General features: G+C 45.1%; 1 protein-coding gene across 1 annotated transcript in view; it reads right to left on the reverse strand.

The window, feature by feature from the left end:
* The window catches only part of LOC144178909 (uncharacterized), a 68841-nt gene that overhangs the window by 17561 nt on the left and 35863 nt on the right, over window positions 1-15417 (reverse strand). The gene's annotated exons all lie outside the window — the stretch shown is intronic.

Consider the following 15417-nt stretch of genomic DNA (forward strand, 5'->3'; position numbering starts at 1 on the left):
AAAGACGCACAACGCCGCAAACGGAAAAGGCAGTAACTCGGTGGCCATCGCAGGGCACTTGCTGTACTTTTCCGAGGCGCCATGCCCAACAGGTTGTTTAAAAGTACAAAGTGAAAATTTCGCTGTGACTTCCCTTTTGCTTCGGTCATGCACTGGTCTCGAAGTTTACTCAAAAAGCAAAGAAAGCGCAATTGAAGAGAGAGAGAGAGAGAGAGAGAAAGGAAAAAACGTGCCGAATAAGTCCGAGCGAGACCGAAAGCGACGCCAAGAGCCTTTCTGCCCATTTACGGCTTCCCCCATTCTTCTCGTTTCTCCTTTGAAGCTAGAAGAGTGTTCCATAAGCGGGCGCTAAAGAAGAAGATGCGTGGAGAGGGCAGAAAGTGCCATAGGCGGAGGATTGACACGCGGCGTCGAGCCAGCCCAATAATGGCTACGAATCCAGCCTTCCCGGCAACCACCTTCAAAGCCAATGAGTTCAGAGGTCGGCCATTACTCTGGCCTTCCCCGGCACTGCCAGCCTAGATACGTTCTCTATGGACATGGTCGCGGGGAAGATGCAGCTCTCTGCTGTTGGAGTAAACGTAACGAAAAGCGTACACGTCGCATATTAGAAGTTTGGCGTAATCTCAAGTATCGTTTTGTTCAAGCCGGTGGTGCAGGTGCCTAGCGGTGCAGCAAAGGTTGTTACGCAAGTTATCGGGCGGCGGCCAATGGATGTCCCCGTATTGTGAGGTATGTACGCCCTGCTTTTGCGTTAAGGTAATTTGGTGACGTCACTGCTCCGTTTAAGCAGCTGCTGCCTGAGACTGGTAGTTAATTGCGAAGTTAGTTCCAACCGTCTATTCCCGTAACTTAGTTTTGCGTACGCTCCAATGTATTGCGGTGTTACGCGAGGTACACGCATGCCGGTTTCTCTTGTTTCGATTCTGCGCTGCTATTTTGCCATTCCTCCCGCGTTCGGTGTGTTGTTTTTCTATATAAAAAGAACTATTCATTATGCGTCGGTGGGCAGGCACAAGCTTTCTAGCGGTCGTCAATTTTACTTTGTGTCGGGCACATCAGTATTTCTAAGCCGTTTGTTATCGTGTACTGAAAAATTCAACATTCCTCTTCTCTACCTTGCAAAAATGGCAGTTTCAAGGAGAAAATGATCGCACTGCGCGCCATTCTAATGGTGGCAACACAAGCTTTTTCCTTTGTGACCATGAAGATTTACATAATTCTGTATGGCTCCACGCGCAACAACAAAAAAGCCGCGAAATTGGCAGAGTAAAACTGCTTCAGTTTTATCTTTGCCATTATACTTGCAGTATCGCAGGCATGTTTAATTTTTTTTAAAACACAGGCCATACGTAACATTTCAATGGATGAGCTTATGCCGCTGAAATGGTTACACTTCAAGGCAAAAAAAAAGTATTTTAGGCGCATGCTTGCATGCTTTATACGACCAATATCGCGGTGGCATATAAATATATATCGCGCACGCGCGGCGGCCGTTCCGTGATTGCGACATCGTTCCCGAATGTCCTTGTTAGCGATCATGACGAGGCAGCAGCAAGAAGAACAAGAGCTTGCATAAATGCGTGCCCTGAAGACGCGCTAATGGCCTGTGACGGCATTAACGCTCGCCGCAATTGTCGGCGTGCGCTAGGCGACAACGAAAGCGCTTGTGACACGGCGCTTTGCTTGAGTTATTTTTTCCCCGTTCTGGATACAGCCCCGCTCGCCTGTGAGCGTAGCGTTTCTTTCACTTCCGGGTGTTAATTCAATTCGTCTGGAGCCGAACATTTTCTGTGGATGACTTCCTTGAATATGTACAAATGCTTCGGGGCAGCGAAAAATGTTGCCGTATCGGAGCATCGGACCATTGTATTAACATGAACTTCAGAGCGGGTGACAATTTTAAGAGATGATTTCATGTCGCGCCAATTTCAGTATACGGGGCATTGCAATACAGCTACCGATTCATTCCTTAATTTGTTTACATATGCCGATTTGGATCAAAGAAAACAATCTTCTAGAGGCCTTTCAGACGCTGAATTCTTTTTATTACACTGCAAACTACTGGCTACACTTGGCGACTACTTTTGTTATTGGGCATGGAAAGTTCCCCTCCTGGAAGCTACGTAGTGTTCTCTGAAAGATTTCGCGAACGCGAGTATTACTATTCCCACTTCGAAAATCAGGTGCAGTACAGTATGTACAGCTGATGTTAGCAGAAGCTCAATGCCCTTGAGGTTCGTACTGTTGCGCAACTAACATGTTCCAGGAAACAAACCAGTCAACAAGAACTTAACCAATGTCGCGTCCCTTTCGGCACTAACCAAACAGGCCGAACCAAAATTCATTCCGTCGCGTTTCCATTTTATTCGCCGCAGACGTGAATCACATTGGCTCTAATCGCCGGGGAATGAGTCAAGCGCAACGCAGCCGTCGAAGAATTTCTGGCCCAGCCAGAATTCCAGCGGGAACTAATGCAACGCGCGTGTCATAATGAGAGCAATGGAGCCCCTCTGTACACAACAGCTGGCTTCGTGCTGCACGTTCGTATCTCTAAGCGACGTTTTATCGCCGCTTGACGCGTGACGGGTTTCACAAATGGCGGCCTCTAACGAGTCCATTCGAAGCCAATTTGTCGCACGGAACAACGCGTGACAACCACGTCAACGTCGTAAGCGAGCATCAGGCGGAAGGAGATGTACAGATACATGAATCGTTTCCAGTCAGCCAGCGACGCTCTTGAGCTGCAGAAATACAAACACATCGAAAGCACTATCAGCAAGCGAAGCGGTAACACGATCCTTTGGCACAGGTAATGAAATAGTGCGAGTTAGATGAACACATTTATCTTGGAATAGCAGCCACTGTGGATCCAAATGACGGGGGAAAAAGAACCGGACGGTTATTCGCATCGAATGGATTGCAGTAAACTCTCGCTGCAGAAAATTGCTTCAATCCAAATCTACCGTTATTCGAGGTGTTTCATGGTCCCCCAGCGCAGTGCACTGAGAGCAAAACATCTCCGCTTTTAACAAAGTATCGCTCATAAGAAAGGAAGTTTGATGTCCAGAAAATTTCGTTATGATGAATATTTACTGTTTGGGAGAGATTTCTGAGGGACATACGGTAAGCTACATTAGCACTGAAATGCAAAGGCACAGGATGAACGCATTTCCGGACAAGCGGAGGGAGAAGGAGGGTCGGCCTCATATAAATACGAGTATTTTTTTTTCGATTTATCCTCAACTTCAACCTGAGGAAGAGGCCGAAGTTGAGGTAGACGTTCTGGCCCCTGGCGGGATGTAAGAAGCCTAAGTCACTTAGATGCAGCAGCGGGAGACTAAAACGTGGAATTGTCGGCATGAGTGAAAACAACGGGCGCACTGCGCGAACTCTACAGATACTATAAAAAAGAGATAACTACTCTGTTACGTGCCCATTCTGTCGTCACTGAGGCTTTTAATACGCCGTTAACCGCATAACTCACACGTTTTGGCCTCAATGACCCTAAATTGAGAAGAAGAAATATGGATTTTACCTTTCTGCCATGAAATACGACTACAGGAAAGACTACCTACAATGTTCGGTGTCTTTCACAGGTATACGCTGACAGTATGTTTTGTTGTTGTTGTTGAGTTGAAACTCCATGGAGAAAATCGATGAGACGACGTTGTTGAGAAAATTCTAGGTGAGACATACTACATGCGCTTGCTTCAGGACATCTCAATTGTAAACTGAAGTTTAAAATTCTATGCCTTTTCTACCAACATACGCTACGAACTGGTTCGAGTTGATATCCTATCAACATCTTTAGGCCTTCTCGCTGAAGATAAATGTGCTGTTCGTATAGCAAAGTATATTATGCGGCGATTTCATAGTGAAATGCTAATTCTAGAGAAAGATTGCAGTCAACCCGCTTATGAATTTAGCCGCTCCTATACTTGCTACAATAGAAGCACAAAAGAAGCAGAACACTCAGAAGGTTCATGCAGCGAAGTCATGAGCATATGCCATACAGCATGGTGTACTAAGAAGCTTGACAAGTACATGTTTTGATTTTCTTTTCAACTACAAGCCTTTAACAGTCGCAGACTCTTGGTACACATCTAATTGTTGAGTTTTCCTTACAAATCATAAAACTGGCCCTCGTTCATCTCTATTAGGTACTTTGCCACAAAATAAGTGGGTATCAGTTTCCTTCAGTCGTGTGCGGCAGTTGTAGTTCGAGCCGTTACTCCCCTAAACAATAACTTTCAGCTGTGATACCGAATTTTCGTTGCGTAGGTCAACAAAAATTGGCAGATGATATTCTTTGTTTACGTTATTTTTTTAACGTTCTGGTTATATTGTTGTGTTCTGGGTGAAAATTCAAAAATAAAAAAAACGGAAGTATTCGGGAAATTCATACCGCAAGGAACAGATACAGATCGAGGCAAGCAGTGCCATTGTGAACTTGTACATCTTCCTTGCATATAGACTAGTACACAACATGTACAGTGGAAAACGAGGTCTGTTTTATCTTTAGCTTGCACAATCGTCTTGGAGAAAATTTCCAGTCTTGGTGGAGATTAACTGTAGCAAGGGTAATTTACCGTTTAAGATGAAAGTGTAAGCGTTCATGAACTATTTCAGTAGTTTTTGAAGTCTTTTATGGAAAAGCAAAGCTCTGAGTGCATCCGGGAAAGAAAAGGTAGCAGATTCCGTAAGTCTTTAGGGAGTTCTTGAGAACATGCGACTCGTTAAAAGCACTTGGCAGTGTATTCAAAGCATAAAGCCTGAAGATACGAAATGCTGAGATTTTCAGTGATACGTGGAAAAGTAGCAACCATGGAGACTGTACGACTCAAAAGGTGAAGAAAACTGCGTCGCTCAACGCGTCCTGTGAAGTGACACTATACACCACAAAATATATGCGCGCACGCATTAAACACTGCATAAAACGCAGTATGTGACTTTGTAGTGCCTAATATTTTGTAGAAGCCCCGTCCTTATGCCACGATGGAGTATCTTTGTGCGAAATGGGAGCTCGTCGAAACGAACCGCAAAACTTCCGCATCCTGCAAAGCTTTCGCCTGTTCAAAAACAGGCGTTTTATTTATTTTGACCAGTTCTATACTCGTGTGGTTGACCGTGCCCCTAAGTTATCACCAGGTTGTCGCAGCTTAGCCCTTAATATATACTTCAATAATGCAGATGTGGAGATAAGACCGGCGATTCCGGCGAATTTCACATCTTCTTTCTTTTTTGTTGCGGATTCATAGGTGGGTATCAGGAGATAAGCAGCTGTCAGAAACCAGCACTTTCAGAAAAGACTGATTGAGTGCTGTGAAGCGCATATGCGTGATACTTTCAGACGCCATACTTTGCTACATGCACAACATCACGTTGAAACGTGTGTGCGGGGTGTACCCTATACAGATCTACATAGAAATGCAGCGTGCATGCAGACGCGAGCTCACAGCTCGCAAATAGGCAATGCAATTGAATCAATCGTACGGTATACCTTAATTTCCCCCCTCGTTTGGTCTCTATTCAGCTCTAAATCATCTAGCAGGATAAAAAATTAAAAAACTGCTGCACATGCGTCGGAACGAAAACACCACGTCACATGCTGGCGCGACATGACGCACATTTCATGTGTTTGCTGCTTCTTGTTGCTAGCGGGGGGAGAGAGATCTGTTTCTATGTTGCTGTCCGGTTATCAGACCGAGGCAATTTCAACCCGTCAGCCGTGCAGTTAGGGATGAAATTTAAATCGTGACGGAGCAGCTGGTATGCATTCTCTGAAAAACGAGGTAACAAAAAGCGCTGTACGCTCAGAGACTATGGGTCCAGCTGCATTTTCTATTGTTGGAGCTCTGTGTAATGAAACTGCGGCCGAATTTGCGAGCAACTTCTTTTTTTTTATTTATCTATTTGTGCAGGGATGAGCGGTGACCCCTTGCTGGCTTCGTAGCCAGGTATGCGCGTTCCTTCAGCCGGCTTTTGCAAGTTGGAACCATAATTCAGCTGTCATGCACGAGCCAGAAAACTGGATTACTTTTGCAGAAAAAATTACGGCGATGTGTTTTATTCTGGTCAGTTTTCACTACGACGTAGGCGTTTCAAATATAACGGCGTGCAAAAGCAAGAGCTTAGCATCGAAGGGATTCCATATAGCTATACAGAAAGTTGTTTAATTTAAACTCGTTATATCCTCTGGTATGGAAGGCGGGAAAGACAAAACACTAGCAACTATGCGATGTAACTTTGTTTGGTGTTTATCAAATAAGTTCGGAGCAATTAGACTAGTGAGGGAAATGGCAGTTGAAAAGAGAAAGTCATTAAATAAATATTGCGGTGAGCATGCTTTGTTGAAATTAAGCGTGACTAAAGTACCCAGCTATCTAACAAGTTGTTGAAAGGCACCCGAGGTGGATCGTTCAAGCTAGCGCACTCGCTCTTCTGGATGCATCTCTTCATGCACTGATCACTGTTGTGTGCACGCTGTGTGCGCGCTGCGTAGGCCCACTCGCATATACAGAGATTGCAACATGTGATCTGGACCTCTCGAGAGCGACCGGGTAACATAGCTATGCCCGAGCTGGGGCTAACTTGCAGCTTTCGGGGGAAGCGGCGTTTCGGCGGAAATAAATAAGTACTGACAGGCGGCGGCTCAACTTCCCGCCTCGTCTTTGTAAGATATGATATCATGCTTTCCAGCAAAATGAAAAGTATAAAAGAAAACATAACCATTACCTTATCCGCCGTGAACGATAACATGGGCCCGCTCGAAAAAAACCGCCCTAGCTAGGAACAGTTTCTGCGTGATCATCGGCTTCGGCGATTCACGCACATCGAGGAATCCCATGAGGCTCAACAGCCCAATGGTAGTGAGGAGCACGTGCTTTGTGCTGATTAGTTAGGAGGGCATCAGAAAAAATATTCTCTCAAGAAGGAACTTCCGTGGCGCGAAAGATCTGAACACTAGGACAAAAGATTCCGTTCAGCCGACTAACGAGCATGGACACCCTGGCCTGTATTTAAGGTCACTAGACGGCTGCCACCCTAGGACTGTTACAATCTAAAGTGCTCTGGTTGACGCTAACCCGCAATTGGCCACTTGGATCAGCCTCACTGTCCTGCTTCTTGCTCAAACGAACGACAGTGAAGACGTACGGCCTCGTCTCTCTAGAGTAGAGTAGAGTAGTAGAGTAGAGTAAGCTTAGAGTGTACTCTAAGTTCTCTAGAGTAGCATGTGGTGCCACAGATATCCTCGGGAGCCAGTTCATGCGGACGCAAATTTTCAGTGAACAGAGAATTGCGCACGGGTGCTGTTACCGAAGTTTGAAGAGAGCGCGAGTAGCAGATCAGACAAGTTTATTTTTTTTTGTTTGCGATAGTATGTCCGTTGGCATAAAAATAACCTATTTACAGCTAGATATGGGTACCCGTCTCTCGAAGGAAGGCAAGAGAGCGGTGTGAAATGCATATAGTTCGAACAAAAGGATAATTTGCAGTCTTGGTTCATTAGAGACATTTTTGTGTCACTCCATGGGTCCGTTGTGTTTCATCCAAAATATTACGGCAATCGTTTATATCACAGCGGTTCTCAAAAGGTTGTGTCGAATTGTGCGGTTCAGACGCGACCAGTCGGTGATTATATACACGACCAAACATGGGTGCCGTAGAAGGAGCTTCAACGTGAGATTTAGGGGCGATGTACTCGATACTCGTCCAATTTCAACAAAGCATGCTCACGGCAATGTTTCTTTAATGATTTTTCCTTTGTAAATGCCATTTCTCTCAGTGGAGTGCGGTCACAAGCTTCTTACAAACCACCTGGGTACATCACCGCAATAGTGCTAACAAAACCATATTTGGCGCTTTGTATCTGCAAAACAACAAAAAAGTGCAACATGTCTTTTGATGTAGGTGATAGAGACCTGCTTCAGCTTTACTTTGTTAAAGTTTGAAAAAAAAAAGAGGGGGATGACTTCTCTTTTTTAATTGGCTGTCAACATATACCAAAATGCGTTACCTGGCTGCAGTGGAGTACATTTTCTAATTGAACTGTCGTGACCACAATCTAAAATTAGCACGAAGATTGAACAAGAATTGAAGAATAACACTAAGATATTCTAACTACCTAGCTTGTTTAGATACAGAGCGAAAAAAGCCCACATTTGCCTAATTTAAAAAAATTCCAAATAGGGAATTTTTATTTTTAAAATTCCCTCTTCACGCCCAACACGAATACGTTAAATAATTAGAGAGTACGCAAACCCTTCGCAAACAGAACTAGGGCTGTAACTGCAGCCGTTGTTGTTTTACAGTGGTAAAAGTTCCAAATTTTCCGCGAGCCGCTCAACGCGCCAGTGACCCGAGTCTACTTTGGGAATTTTTTAAGGGAATTTTTTTCCCCACAAATGAACATCAGATATGTTTTCCTCGGTGAACAAGGAACCATATAATATTCGTCAAAATTAAACATGTCGACGGGACATGACTGTATTATCTCTCGTGAAAACACCATTGTATGGCTGTTCCAGTCAGGCTCCTGGCAAAAGAATGGACTCGGTATTGTCCTACTGTTCGTAGTTCTATACTGTACCATTTAAGTGTCGCAATTATGTTTTTAGGTTAACTATATTGAACAGCAGTCCCGCAAAACTACGGCTCCTCACGCTTTTTTTATGCTCTTTCAAGCAAGGACAGTGGTCCAGATAATCCAGACTACTCTGCTGAGTTATAGTCCTTCCGCACCTTCACTTTGATATTGGTACATTTATTGATATGTTGATTGTACATTGATTGTACATTGATTGTAAAACACCACTCGAATATTCATACACTACGCATTTCATTGCGTGTGGAACGGCGATATGCGCGCCGCATACAATTCTTATTCATTTATCGTGCAGTTTGGATGCCCTAGCTACACGTATTGCTTCCGACTTCACCTACATATATATAATGGTCAGGCAGAAGAAAAGGGCGGATTTTTTCTGAACGTTTTCGAGTTCAAAAGGCTAAACGCCTATTTGGTGCTTGTTAAGCAACCTTTCAAGGCCAATATAGTATTCCAGATAAGGTCTCGTTAGTACAGCGTTTCGACTTCTGAAGACAGAGCGCTTGCTCTTACTCTAGACTGTCACTTTCACTTATCTTGCTTCATCAAGAGATTACAGTCCCGTGATACGTAAACACAAGATCCAACATAGAGCCCTTACGAACGGCGGTATATAAAGTTTGGCAATATGAACATACAGCTAGAGATGTTCAAAACGATTGTACAGAAATCTTTTTTAAGCTTACACGTAAATATTCCCTGAAAAAAGCTATTAATGCTTGACACGGAAGTCAACGTCGCGACAAAGCTAAAAGCGATCACAGCCAGCTGAACACTGATGAGCACAAAAGCGTGCGTACATCTAGTAACTTACGAAATCTCAAAAATAGAGTCACCAACAAGTCTCATAAGGAAGACCGGAGTGCACGAGTAATATTGGGTTCCAGGAAGGCGTGCAACTCATGCTGCTGACAATCAAGGAATCACCCACAAGCGTACAAGTGTTAGCAAGAAGGTGTTTTTCGTGCTTCGTGCCGACCAGTGGGGTTTCAGCGCTTGGCACATCGGCGGAAGAAATCTGGGCCAGGCCAAAATAAACCTGCATCGTGGACATTGGCGGCGGGGCGAGCGCGGACGCGATACGTTACGGACGGACAGGGCATCCCTATTGTGGCGGAAAGGCGCCTTGTGGCCGCGGCGGCCGAGCTCTTGTCTCAGCGGGCATCACGAGTTCAAAGGCAGACGCCGCGGCGGATTATTATTTCTAAAGCGCTTCGCCGGCGCACTCAAGATGTGCGCGGAACAGCGGTTTGTCGGCAGGTCCGGCGAAGGCAGTCAGGCGCGAAGGGATAGAGACCGCGCAAGGCCAAACATTTAATAGCGCCCCATCCGACGAGGAGCGAGAGGAGCGCAGAAACTCGAGGCACACAATCACAACCACACGGAACTGAGAATAGCTAGCCGAAACCAAGATCTTAACAAAGTTGTTTATGTTTTTCATGTAACTCTGTTTTGCCCCGAACATAAAGATCGCTGCATAATGAACTGATGTAAGTTCGGCAGGAATTCACGACGGGGAAAAAAAAACGCTGCATTCATAATAATACCTGTCCAGACGTTAAACAGGGATAAAAGTGTTGCCCAGATGATCATGGCGACAATTTTGGGATGGGTGTGCAGGCGTTCTTGTCCCTCTGAGGGAGTTAATCTGTGTTTGTTTAATAGTGTGTCCTAACGAAAAGTTCTAGATCTAACGTCTTCTAGAACATACTCGTGTTAGATAGCAGTATACAACCTGCATCTATTTGTAAGTTGATAACCGCGAACTATGCATATATAAAAACATCTGCTCGTAGCAAAATTTTGTCCTTCACCGTGTGCCTTCGTCTTGAACCATGCATATACTGGACAATCACGGAAGAAAGATTTGGTTCCAGGCGAGGTGCCCGCCGACTAGCAGCCAAGATTTTTGTCAGTTTGACCCTTCATCTATTGCCGGCTAGGAGGGAGGCGGGATTGGCTTCTTAAATTAAGATCTTTCAGAGCAAGTTAACTCGATTGATTGTGGGGTTTAACGCGCCGACGCAACGCAGGCGATGAGGCGGGCCGTAGTGGAGGGCTCCAGATTAATTTTGACCACCTGGGGATCTTTATCGTGCGCCGAAATCTCATACACACGGGCGTTTTTGCTTATCGCCTCCATCAGAAAAGCGGCCGCCGCGGTCGAGAATCGAACCCGCGACCTCGTGCTCAGCAGCGCAACGCCTTAGCCACTGAGCCACCGCGGCGGGTAGAGCAAGTTAACTCGTTGACCTTCGCCAATATACTTTGTAATGTACATTGCTATGTACATTTGCAATGTACATTGCAAGTTGTGGGAGTGAGCTTATATTTTAACGTTCTTTGGCTGTGCACAAATCATTCCTTGATTTACATCTAACAAGATCGTACAAAACTATGCTCATAACAAAATAATATACTTCTTTTTGAAACCGCTGTAGGAGGCTGAAAAGGGAATTTTTAATCGATATAACCACACTCACGTGGAAAAAATCGACGGCGCTGGTGCTATTTTGTAATATTCAAATTTGCAACCCCCCCCCCCCCCAAAAAAAAAAAAGAAAAAAAAAAAGAAAAGAGATCCTTCTTGCTTCGCATATGAACCCAGCAAACCTTTCGAAATCGTTCCGATCAAAAGTACAATCAACTGGGTACAGATTACCTATTTTTGACGAGCACCTAAAACTGCGATTACTGTTTACCGTATACGAGAAGCCCCTGTGAACATGCCCCTCTAAGGAGAATAATCTGGGGCTCCTCGTATGCTTTTCTCCAAGTTTCAAGAAACACATTGGCTTACCCGCGCATGCTTTTTGGCACACTGCCCAATTGCGCTCGTGTCGCGTCACTTTTTCTGGAGTAAAATGAGTGGTATTTTAGTAAGAACGCAGACATACACAAACAAAATGCAACACAGAAATAAATCACTGCCCCTGCAATATCAGCAAACGTCGTAAGAATACATGGCGCACTCGACCAAAACGTTCGCAATAACAATGTTCTGTGTGAAGGTTTTTCTATGGAGACTTAAACCACGCTAAAAGTACAACGCTACTTCTTTTAATTGTGCCCAAATTGTGATCTTTTGTTTGTATTTTGTTGCATTTTATTTTGTAGCAAAAGCCGTGCTGGTGACGGTCAACCATGTTTGTTATAAAACTTGCAATACGCAACCTTATTCGAAAGCTTTCGGCTAAGTGTAGTTGTGACGCAGGAAAGTGCTTTCAGACATCGGTTGATCTGCCATATGTTGCGGAAAGACAGTACAGCAATAAAGAAACTTGATTCTGTCAGCATTATCACTGCAGTTCTCACGGCACGTAGACTGCTTTTAAAACTGCGCACTTTCTGAAGTTTTGTGATCCGTAAGTAGTAGTTGGCGTGCGATTTATTGCGTAAGCACCAAAGTGAATTCAACCTTTATGAGTCATGTGCGATAATAACGGCAGCCTATAGTATACTGCATTAGGTCAAGTGCGACAGAAAAGAAAAAAAAAAGGGGGGGGGGGGGGCGACAAAAACAAAACAATGCCGCGCCTTTCCTGGATTGTTAACCAAATATGCAAGAGTGTAACAACCGCATCCTACACGTGAGCCAATAAACGGACGCGCTTCGGTAGGCCACTCGGTCCGCTCCAAATGTGCCCGAGCCACCGGGGTGAGCGCTACAAATCGGCCAAGCGAAGCGCCGATTCACGTCCATGCGCGAGCTTTTCGGCGCCGGCGCCGGCGCCGGCACACATTCATGCCGGTGTTGTACAGAGAAGCCATCATCGGCACATAGGGAGGGATGGTTCATCCCCGTCGTCCGTGTAGATAAAAAAAAAAAAAACAAAATTCAATTTGCAGGAACAAAACCCAAATAATTCTTCTCCATGGGAATTTGTGCTTTTTATGAGAGGGGCTGTGATTTCTGTCTCAAAAGGACAAGAGCAATCACGTTATTCACGAGCGGGATGTGCGCTACAATGGATTTTCCAGAAAAATTTCTGTCGTTTGGTGATAATGTGACTGTCAGCTTCCCAAAACCATTACTTCATGAGATATCAATGGGTACGCCCCCGCCATTTTGGTCCAAGCTTTTTCTTCTCCTTGGTTTTTGCTTGTTTGTTTCGTGTCCCTCTCTCGCTCTCTCTCTGTCTCTATTTGTACTTTTTGGTGATTCTCGACTGGCTGTAGCGCCTGTCTTTGGCAACTCCGAGGGTCCTATCATACGAGCGAGGTGTGCTGAAAGCAGTGTGTATACATTAGCCGAACTTTTATCCTTGTCTTCGCAGTGATAATTATGGACGAAGCTTCCGCAATAAAGCTCATATGTCATTTTCATTATATAACAAAGTTTTCAGAGGAAAAATCTGGCGAAGCTTGCACTAAGTCGAGCAAGACTTGGACCATAGTGAAGCTGCAGTCTCTCTTCCCGCATGAGCATTGAAGGACCCATCACGACGCATTCGTACGTTTGAAATTGTTATTTACATGTTCCACCATCGCTTCGCACTTTGCTAATAGTAGTCGTCGTTATATGCTTCAATATCGTCATGCTCGTTATGCCAAGCATTACATGCGCGTTAGCGCTTGACGACAGCTGGGGCGCAGCGGCAGCGTGTACGCGCACGACGCATGCGCGGCGTTCCTGAAGTCGCGTCGAGGTTGCGTGGAGCAGGTATTGCGCCAGCTGCGGCGTTGTTGGTTGCTAGGCAACGCGAGGTGCTGCTCGGGGTTTTCGCCAGATTTTTTTTTTAGAAAGCCACTGCGCGAGCCGGGGACGCTCGGCGGTCGTCGCGAGGCACACACTCACGAGCGCTTGGCATTTTCTGGGTATTTTTAACGCGTTAAGCGCCTCATATTATGGCTAGCTACAACAGCTCCGCTGTTAAAATTAAGTCTGATTTCGGCGCTCAGTTATTCCTACGTTCTTATAACACAGCAAAGCCGAGGCAGTTTCCGTTGAACCCTGGATTACATTCTGTCCTAAGCGGTGTTCGTAGAGGAACGTATTCCCACATTAATGACTTGCTAACAGGCACCAAGAATCTAACAATGAACGACAATAAATTGTTATCACTTGTGCTGTCAATTGGCTTTAAATGCTTCTGAAGTTTGGCAAATGAACTCGTTCTGAGCGATCATTAAATGTAGATAAGGCGTCGGCGAGTTTTAGATCCGCAAATCTAACACCTTCCGCAAGCATGTGTGCTGGTTTTGAAGCTTTATGAAAAGGCGGAATCCCAACAAATCGGCCGTGCCTTGTACGCTTGAAGGTTTCTCATTTGCCTAAAATATCGCCAAACAATACAAGTGTGCCCTTTTGATAAGAAATATCCAGAAACCATTTTTCGAGAACTTTGTAGGTTTTACGTCGTAATGCTTTAGAATCTAGGTAAACGCGATTATCATTCCCTATGTGTTTGTCGGTATGTAATGCACGACGCAACCGTGCTTGAGCAGTGGAGGTAGCTTTACTTAAGCACAGGAGGTAGCCACAACTCTGCCTCTATGGTGGCCAAGCAGAGGTAACAAAAAACTGCTTCCATACGAGAGCTACTGCGCACTGAGCACGTGGTGACATCTCGATGTGCGGTGATCTCGTAGTGACCATCCTGAATGATTCGGTGATAGCGGTTGTCTCCCTTGTCTTCCTTCCGCTCTCCGCACCTGACCACTCCAGCAACCCTTTTCGCTACTGTTCTCTCGTGTCCACTTCCACCCAGTCTTCGCACACATATCTGATCGGCTCAAGGACCTTTACATGTACAGACATGCAGCTATGTGGGCAATGTAGGCCAATAATTGTGTTCCATTAATACAGATGTATACATGCATACGTTACGTGACCGGGTCACCATGCATTGCCTCTCGTCATTTAATGGTGCACGATACGACAATCTCACGTGACGCTGGCGTCTATAGGGCACGGTACACTCAACAACAATCAGCCGTTGCCATGAGTGGCTCAATATACAGTGCTCTCCCGTCTTGAACGCATAATAAGTCGTTTCGATTCCCGAGGTGAACTGGGCTGAAATATTTTTGTGGGTCATTCGCGACAACAGCTAAAACACATTTCATTGAACTCCAGCCTCATTGCCTGCTTCCGACAAACTAAGCTGTAAAGCATGTGGAGATCATGGGTCTTACGCGAAACAGAACCATTCGTCCACAATATGTTAACCGGATGCTGTCGCCGTGCTCCCAAAGGATCTTTCGCTAAGGCACTACAGCTTGCTTTCTTCCTTTCATCTTCGCGTCAAATCGACTTGCGTGGCTTATTCAACCAGGCTAAGATCTAACCTCCAAGCGCTTTCTTTCTTTTTCTTATTTTTCCTACTCCTGCTCCTCCCGCCAATTATCAGCACCTCATTCAAACGCGCTCACAACTAACTGGTATGCTATAACTTTTAACATCTCCTGGCTCCTTCGTTTTTTCGTTGTTAAAGAGTCAGGAACGCGGACCGATGTTTTTTTTTTTTCCAAAAACGCCCCCTCCCCCACCTCCAATGAAAAAAAAGAAAAGGTGGTGTATTTGCTTGCTTCGCTACAAATCTCGTCAAAAAATGAGTCTTCTGCTACCCCTAACACGTTCTATCCTCCCCCCACCCCTCATCATTCCATTTTCGCTCCTTCCATGATAAATGCAATAGACGTTTGCTCAATTCAATTTCCCGCCTTCCCACAGCTCGCGCGCCGTTTCTGTTGTATTCAGGTCGACGACATTTTTAAACACTTTGTGTTTTCTTTATTGACTATCATCAAAACTAACAATTTGCATTCCTAATTTAGTAACGTAGGTACTATGGTTACGTCCT

This window comes from Haemaphysalis longicornis, unplaced genomic scaffold (genome assembly GCF_048455015.1).
Source record: "Haemaphysalis longicornis isolate Haplotype H1 unplaced genomic scaffold, Haemaphysalis longicornis Haplotype H1 scaffold_4, whole genome shotgun sequence".
Classification (NCBI taxonomy): domain Eukaryota; kingdom Metazoa; phylum Arthropoda; class Arachnida; order Ixodida; family Ixodidae; genus Haemaphysalis; species Haemaphysalis longicornis.